Genomic DNA, 8,477 nt, shown 5'->3' on the forward strand with positions numbered 1-8,477 from the left:
CCCATGACACCGAAAAAATTCCAGGAAATTTCTTTGATCAGGAAGACAGACTAGTCAAAATAGATCAAGAATTGCTGCTTACATGCACAGGGACTGGTATTATTTCATATTACTTTTAGGAATTTCTGTAACTAGTAACAGAAGTGGCACTTAGGGGTCCCATGCAGACCCATTTGATACCAATAGGTTACTAATTCTCCTATTTTGCCTGAAGTGAGTATTTGATTCAAGGCACCAGGGAAACACAAAGAAAACCCTAAAGACATTGTTATGCCATAAAGCTGCTATCAAAGTCATACGAATCAAACCTTAAACTAAAAGTGGAATTTCCATCCTGGCTAGCAGGAACTACCTGAATGTGAAATAAGTGCTGGATTGCTGCTGCTTGCCCAGCTGCTTGGTGGGACGAGGTGGTAGAGTAATGCATCTCCATCCCAAAGCCTGCCTGAGCTGCAGAACAAAAATTAAAGTGCTACATCCAGACAGACTCACATACTTTATAAAAGGTGTACTCATTTATCTTAGCTGAGTTTTTGTCCTTTTAAATACACTTAGCAATCACCATTTGTTCCTATGGTGCTTGGCTTTGTGGATGTCCCTTGATCACAGTGACTGGTGTGGTAAGGAAAGTGCCTGATAGGCAAACATTGTATGTCTAGATCTTTACAGTGTTACTTTGCCTTAACATACTTGGAAGAGGGGAATCCAGCTGAGAGAACTGGAGAGGAAATCTGGTCTCATTCCTTTATGACTTCTCTTCGTCCCTTTCCCCCACAGAGGGCCAGTGAGGATCTGTGGCAGTCCTGCCAAGCTTGCCACAAATTTGACGAGTATGGAGCCAGATGTGAGCTCACACTACAAAATAGAAGTGTCTCCTCAGGCCTGTGCAGAGGAATTGCCAGCAATGAAAGTTAGAGTTGTATGTCAGACCAAAGAGCTCATTGGGAATTTTGGAAAACCTAAAACTAGTCAAGGAGAAGCAGAAAATGTTGTCTCCCAGTTTCTTCACCATCACTGACAACTTTTCCTAGGTAGACTGTGAGCTAATTTCCCCTCCTGCTTTTACACAAAGCATGAATGCGGAGAGCAGGATTGGGGCTTGCAAAACTCAGGGCAGAATGAAGAATTGTAGTTTAGGGGTGGAAGATGGGAAGCCCTGCAGATCTCTTACCCACAGATTCCCTCATCTACTCTTACTGGAAGAGCCTGGGAGAAAATTTTATATGAGGTATACACACATTTTTTCCCTATCTGTGGGTTCCACTATGTTTTCTTGGAGATGAGCTGTTAATAGGCATGGGAGTTTATCCAAGAGCTTTTATCTGGTGCAGATAATCCCTTAGATTACTTCTTTCCTCTCCTCCTCTTACTAGAAAATATCTTTGAGAGAAGTCCCTTTCCTGTACTTATCCCAAATGTACACTTATGTACTTATGAAGACAATGTGCCTTGTGATTAACTTCTACTTTTATGTTTTTCCTTTTATTTTCTAATTTAGCTGATTAACCACACACTTGTTTTATCTTCCTATTACCTGAAGGAGGTTGTATATTCTTCTTGTAGAAATTCAGAGTCAAGTATCAAGCCTGTCTATTGTGAGTTTCTCTCTGCATAAATATTTTACAATGAGCTGAAAATAGCACAGCATCCTATAAAAAATGAGAAATTTAAGTTAGGTTTATATTTATCCCTTTAGGAAAAAAGTAGCAGTCAAGGGAAGTTGAATGCTTTAACCAAGTTTAAGATACTGAGTGAAACAGCTGTTGGTATTTAATATTGCTTTATTGACTTCTTCCACTCATTTGTGCCTTTGGAAGACAACTGACCTTTTCTTCAGTGGAGATTTCTGGGCATGAAATAATATTGTGGTGACTAAAATAGCTGCCGCTCACTTTTATCAGAGAACAGGAACAAAAAGGACTTAAGTGCATATGTAAAAAGCTCAGTGATGAACCCATTTGCCAAACCTTACACAAGTGCTCTTCTTTCAGCCTTGGCTTTTTAGATCTGGTTTTGCACTCTATTGCCACAAAATATCTCATTTTCCTGGTACCATTCTTCTTTTAGAGGTCCTTGTTTGTCTTCTAACATCTGTACCTTCCTTGCTTGCAGTGTTCTTCCTCCACAACTCACTCCTTTTTTTGTTAGTCCCTGAGGATCTCTTCGCACTTCCCTCTTTCCCCTCTTCCCTCTTCCGGAGGACTGATTTTAACCAAGAGGAGCAATAGCAGGAATACAGGAGTGCCATCCTGACAGGCGAGATCCTCTGCTCTCCGCCTACTGAGACTCTGAGAGACTGGGGCTGAGTGGGTGGCAAAGCAAAGAGATGGAGCTAAAACTGCATTTTTACTTGTATGAGGAAAAGAATAAATGTGAGTCAAAGGAAAACTTTTCCATAGCCCTAAAGGATGTGTCATCAAAGATAGATGGGGTGGATTGCTTAGCAAAGACTCTCTGCAAAGAGTTCAGCAGATGCCTGGGCAACTGCTTTAGAGTAGACACAACTCCTAGATAGTTAAAATTAACAGAAACATATCTCACTCTGTATGTATACACAAAAAGAGCAGCCCTTGTCTGGGAGAGCTTACAGTCCGTGCCTAATTGATTGCCATGTGTTTTTCATTTAAACTCATTGTTAAAACAGAAGAAAGAACAGTGAAATTTTTTTAAAAATGTTTCAAAATATCTTGCGTTAGTTTTGTCTTCAGATATAATTGGCCAGGGAGAGTGGTAGGCCCAAGTTGTCCTGTTCTAGAAGGGCTCCAGACAACTCATATACACAATACTCCTTTCTTACCTTCCCACACCATCCAGCTCCCACAGAAGTCAACAGCCACCTCATGAGGGGTCATTGCTCGGTATCTCTGTGTGTGATACCTGAACCAGATGGAAGCTGTAAAGTACAAGGCACAACCATTGTCCCTTTTGACGCAGAAATGAGACTATCTAGGCCAAAGTAAATCTTTCCTACCCACAAAAGTCCTAGTTTCCTATATTATGACCTACATCAACAATACTAAAACTCAAAGCTATACTGTTACACTGATGACTTAGTTCCATTGACTGTACAGCTCAGTCAGTACCTATAAAATTGCAGGATGCATTTAAAGTAATTCAATTAGACTTAATTGAATTAAAACTATTATTAAATTCTGCAAAAGGTAAGTCTGTATAATTTTTTTTCTAATAACTCAAAAAGCTCAAGTCTGGATGAGTTTAAAATAATAATACTACAAGAGAATGATTGAATAAGTAAGAACACACAAACATTTAGAAGTCCAACTAGATATGAAACTGAACTTTATATATCACATAAATCAGTCATTACAGAAATGGAAATCAATTAGGGTGGGTTCACTCAACCTAATTTTTGCTCTGCTTTTAAGTATTTAAAGAAAGATTGATTTTGTGCCATTTTAATTGGCTTAATACAGCTAAGTGTGGAGGTTCCTGTGTTAACACTAAAAACCCCATTTTTTATCATCTGGCCATGGGGTAAGTCTTAGAGTTCTTTCCCAAAGTTGTAGCAATCCCCAACACTGAAGACCTTGCATTTCCTAGTATAGCATTTTTAGCAGCTGCTCTGCTACAGTTTTTTAGGGCTTCCATATACCCTGAGCCAATCATACACTGTTTTCAGCCAGCTGTTCTTTTCCTTTCTGTCTCTCTGGTTGCAGACATGTAGCAAGCTGGTCATACAATAGGAAAATGAATTAAGAGGATTTCAGCCCCAAGATCTTTTTTTTTGTGGAGGCAAAAAGGCAATAAGGAGCTGTTCCCTGTGGTCTTGATGAGACTGAAAATTTGTAGCTACTGGTTGTTTTTGTCACAAGCAGGGAGCCAAACACACATTAATACCAAAAAAAGTGCCAGCCTTTTCTGTTTTCCACTGTACAACAGGAAGGAGAAGTTGTTTTACATCTTGTGTAGCCAGCAATGTTAGGTACAGCTTGGATGTCTCTGATATAGCAAGGGCATGCTCAGGCAACTGAGAGGGGCAGAGTGCTGATGGAAAGGAGCTGGGAGTCCAAAGATGGTGTGGGACTGCAGCTTCAGATGTTGCACTAGTTTTGTCTAGTAACCTGTTTTGTCTTGTAGCCTGTCTCCTGGGTAGGTGCAAGGTGTGTATCAGTGAGTGTCTTCCAGCAATTAACAGTAACCGGAATGTGAGGAGGCGGTCACAGAGAAACTAAGTTAGTTGTAGCTTTGCTTGGATGCTCATGGAAATGATTTGCTAAAAATACTATGAAAGAAGAGAGCCTGAGAGACCTGATTAAAAAAGCGTCTATTATACAGTATATATTTATGCAACCTTTGTCACCCTGCTGTTTGTCCAATCCTGCCCCTGTGTTGGCTGCAGAGGGTCATGTGTTGTCTCATCAGATCTCTTTTCTTGCCAAACAAGAAGAGCCATCCCCTGTAGATGGCTCTGTTTTCCTTTACAATTTTTGGAGTGCTCTCACTTTAGAAACACCATGCAAGCGAGATTGAGCTTTTTCTTTATTTTCCTCTACCAGTGGGTGTTGTGTTCAGAAAGCAGTCAGTGGGATCAGATGCTCTTTAACACAGATGCCGGGTCTGAAGATGGCTGGATTGCGAATAGTCAGTCACTTTCCACAAAATATATTTTTTGGTACTTGATTTAGGACTTGCATTTAAGAGCAAAGGCTCAATGTGAGTGCCTAATAATTGCTGCTTGGGCTGCCCTGGGCTGCAGTAGCTGCTGTCAAGGTACTGTTCAGAAGGATGAGGATCTATCACAGTTTCTGTGTTGCATCTCCCAACCTGCCATGAGTTTTGCCTCTACCTATGGCATCTCCAGTGATATTAGGGTGCCTGGGTTTAGGAAACTGAAGTAAAACCAGAGTTTTCAGCTTTTTGTGTGTGTGGAAAAAGAATGTCTTTCTGTTAAAGAAAAAGAGAGAGGGAAAGTTTTCACTAATTTTCTTTCTAGCACCTGCAGAGCAGAAGCTGTTAATGTGGGATGAACAGGCATTGTGACTTCTCACTGGTGAAATATTTGGTGAAATGCTGGAGTTCCTCTCTCTGGGCCCAGCAGGTTGGGTGCCCCAGTGTGGCACAACTATCAGGCCCTGAGAAGACTGGCCACAGCTGGGGAGGTGTAAGGAAGAAGATTGGGGGGAATTGCTCCCCATTTGTGAGTCAAATGGACAGAGGGATTATAATGTTTAAATCTTGGTGTTAAAGAATAGAGGCTGAACCCTAAACCAAATGTAATGACAGCAGTGAGAGCTTTCTGGGGTGCAGAATGAATGTTGTCTAAATACAGACGAGGGGTTATAAGACCTGTCATTAGTTCCTGCTAATGCCACTGTGGAGCTACATCAGAAAACACCTTTGTTTTGTCCTGCTGTGTACTGGTGGTAGAAATTCTCCTACAGTGGAGCTAGCAACTTACCTTGTCTGCCTGCCTGCCTGTTAAAAATGATATTGTGAGTCAAAAAATATTTGGAAGAGGTGAGAAAGCTCTGACAACTCTCAAGCTCCTGAACTGTACATGGCATTTTATCACTGATGATACACTGAAACATCCATTCAATGCTTGCACAAATTTCTCTCTCTTTAGCAAATGTGATTGCTCAGAGATATTGAAACTGGAGATTATATCTTCTAGTTTCCATCAACAGCAGGAACCTGAGCTGGGAGTGTAGGGTCTGTTGCTTGTGCCGAGTGCTGGGACTTCCCATCGCAAGCTGCTGGTTGGGGCTCACCTCCATGAAGAGGAAATGAAATCACCAGCCTGCACTCATTGAGAAGAAACTTGGCAGAAGGTGCTACATGAAGGTCTACTAAGGTCACCTGAAGTACACTCAGGGCATCAATGTTGCAGAGGTGCGTGTGGGATGGATTTGACTACACTCTCAAATTAATTGTGAATGTAAAACCAGACCTGACCTGGGGTACATCCTGAAGTATTGCCCCAAATACATAAACAATTTGAGGTTGAGCTTAGTCTCTCATGTTTGCAAATATTGCTGCCAACAAAGACCGTTCCTAGAGGCATTGTTTTCCTGATAAATCTGTACCAGGATATAAAGGATAGATCATAGAAGGAACTTAGTTGTGCAGTGTAAGACTTTCTTAAGATTAAATTATTGTAAATTATATGTTACTTTTAAATTATTAGCTAGAGAGATCTGAATATCCAAGAACTTTTCAGAGAGGGCAAAGCAAATGATTACAGGTTGGAAGGTATCTTATAATAGGAGAGATTAAAAGGATTCCAGCTATTTAGTTTAGTAAAGAGACTAATAAGAAGTGACATGATAAAGGTATATAAAATAATGTATGGCATAAAGAAGGTCAGCAGGTGCTTCTATTTATCCCATCCTATGAAAGAGACACAGAAGGATACCTAATTTAATTAAAAGGCAATAAATTTAAAAACGGTAAAGAAAATGCCCTTTTATGTCACATATAGTTAATCTGTGGAACTCACTGCCACAATAAGTAAAGACTTTTAGTTGAATTAAAAAATCTTTTAAGTAGCTAAAAAAAGACAGAATTGTCAAAAACATTCAAGTTCTGTTTTCAGGAGTAATTTGGGATTATACGCAGAAAGAAAAGTAAGTACCATGCTGAACTACTTGCTGGATAATACACAGACCATCCTTATTGCAGGGGCCAGATTTTGGTCTTGCATTTTCAATTGAAGAATTAGGATTTTTTATTAAAATGAACACCTGCAAAAAGAAAATGTCCTCTTTTGGGGTACTTAGGAAGCTCTGGGGTGAGGTATGCTGTAGTGGGTCACAAATATTGCCTCAGTCAGAGGAAGGATTTGACTTTAGGTCTGTAATATTTATACTGTGTCTTTGGATTTCCATCCTGCTTATTGTAACCCCTAGGCTGCCATGGAAATTCTTTATTTCTTGGACAGCCTCATATTGCTGGTGTGTGTATAGATGTGATCTGGGCATCTCAGCCCTTCCCGCCTCAAGGAAGGGGGTCAAATACTTAATTTTGTGAAGCCCAGATGAGCATAGGGATGTGTCAGACATCAAGCCAAAATTGTGATGCTCCGGGATTTGTACATGAAATTGAGAAACCTGAAAATCAACCACAGGTACCCAGGGAAGGCAGGTAAGGACTGAACAGGGAGAGCAGTGTTTGGTTCTGAGTTTGTATTGCATTTTTTCTTTTACATTTATGTTATAATCCATGTTTTCAGTATCTTCACTGGAGGGATCATATATGCCTTACTTCTAAAAATAATATTTGAGCACTTACATAGGCTTTTTAGAAAATGCTGTCCTAAATGATGCTTTCATCATAATATCTATGTCATTCTAATGGAATAATGAGTCAACTGAGGAATAGCAGGAAAAATGGGAACACAGGAGACAACTTCCTCAGGACTGCTCTTGTTTTCTATATCTGCTTTATGCAACTGAGATTGACTACCTTGGAGCCAAGTGGTTTCAGATCTAAATGGAAAATGTGTTTCCTGATTCAGTCTCCTCTGACTCACTCAGCAGTGGATGCACTACAGGAAAGGAGATGTTCACACAAATTAGGCGTTGCAGGGAGGATTGGGAGTGTTGAGATCAGTTTCTGGCTTTTGCAACTCTACAGAATTTCTAATATCTCCTTTCTTCTAACTTTTGAGTGTTTAAAACATAGATAGTCCTTTTTTGGTCTTTCTGTCATGCTCATTCAGTGTACAAATGCCAGGAAACAGAACTTTCTATGTGAATGTAGTTCTGTAGCCAACACTGGAAATAGAAAAAACTGTAACTAAAAAGCATCTTGAGGCTTCTACAGGGGCTGAAGGGACTTAGGTACTCATCTTGTTCTTGCTTTTCAAAATTCTACCTAAAAAGCTATTGGCATGTGAGTGATTAGCTAGAGATTTTCAGTGACTGTATCTTATATTATTATATTTAGTAATTCTGGACTCAGGATAAGGAAAGTCCTCATGGATCATGAGTTCCAGACTCCTGATATTTCAGGCAGTCACATCATATATTCCTCTTCATTTATCAGGCTGAGTTTTAAAACTAGTTAGGATTTTTGCTTCCCACCCCTTTGTAGGACTTGAGTCTGTTCCAGAATTTGGCTTTCCTTGTGCCTGAAAACTCTCTTGAAACATGATGCAGAGGACAAATAATTGTAACAATTAGTGATAGATGGGATTACTTATGAATACTCCTGTGATAGCTTGTGAAAACAGAAAATACAGGGAAATACAGGTGATCCATTTCCAGCAGAGGAAGTAAAAGCAATATCCTGGGCAAAGCATTGGTGCAACTTCATAGGAAATATTGCACATGGCCTTAAACACCCATGAGCACAGGAGGACAGGACAGATAATGTGCCCAGACAAATAAAAACCTTTGGAGAGGGAATTGCAAGAATAGCATTTACAGGGTCTAGCAAAAAGACTTCTGTGAAGAGACTGTAAATACTGTCTGCATCCATGAGAGGAACAAAGAGCAATGAGGAAAAATTGTTGT

The sequence above is a fragment of the Cyanistes caeruleus genome, chromosome 1 (genome assembly GCF_971803275.1).
Source record: "Cyanistes caeruleus chromosome 1, bCyaCae1.hap1.1, whole genome shotgun sequence".
Lineage (NCBI taxonomy): Eukaryota > Metazoa > Chordata > Aves > Passeriformes > Paridae > Cyanistes > Cyanistes caeruleus.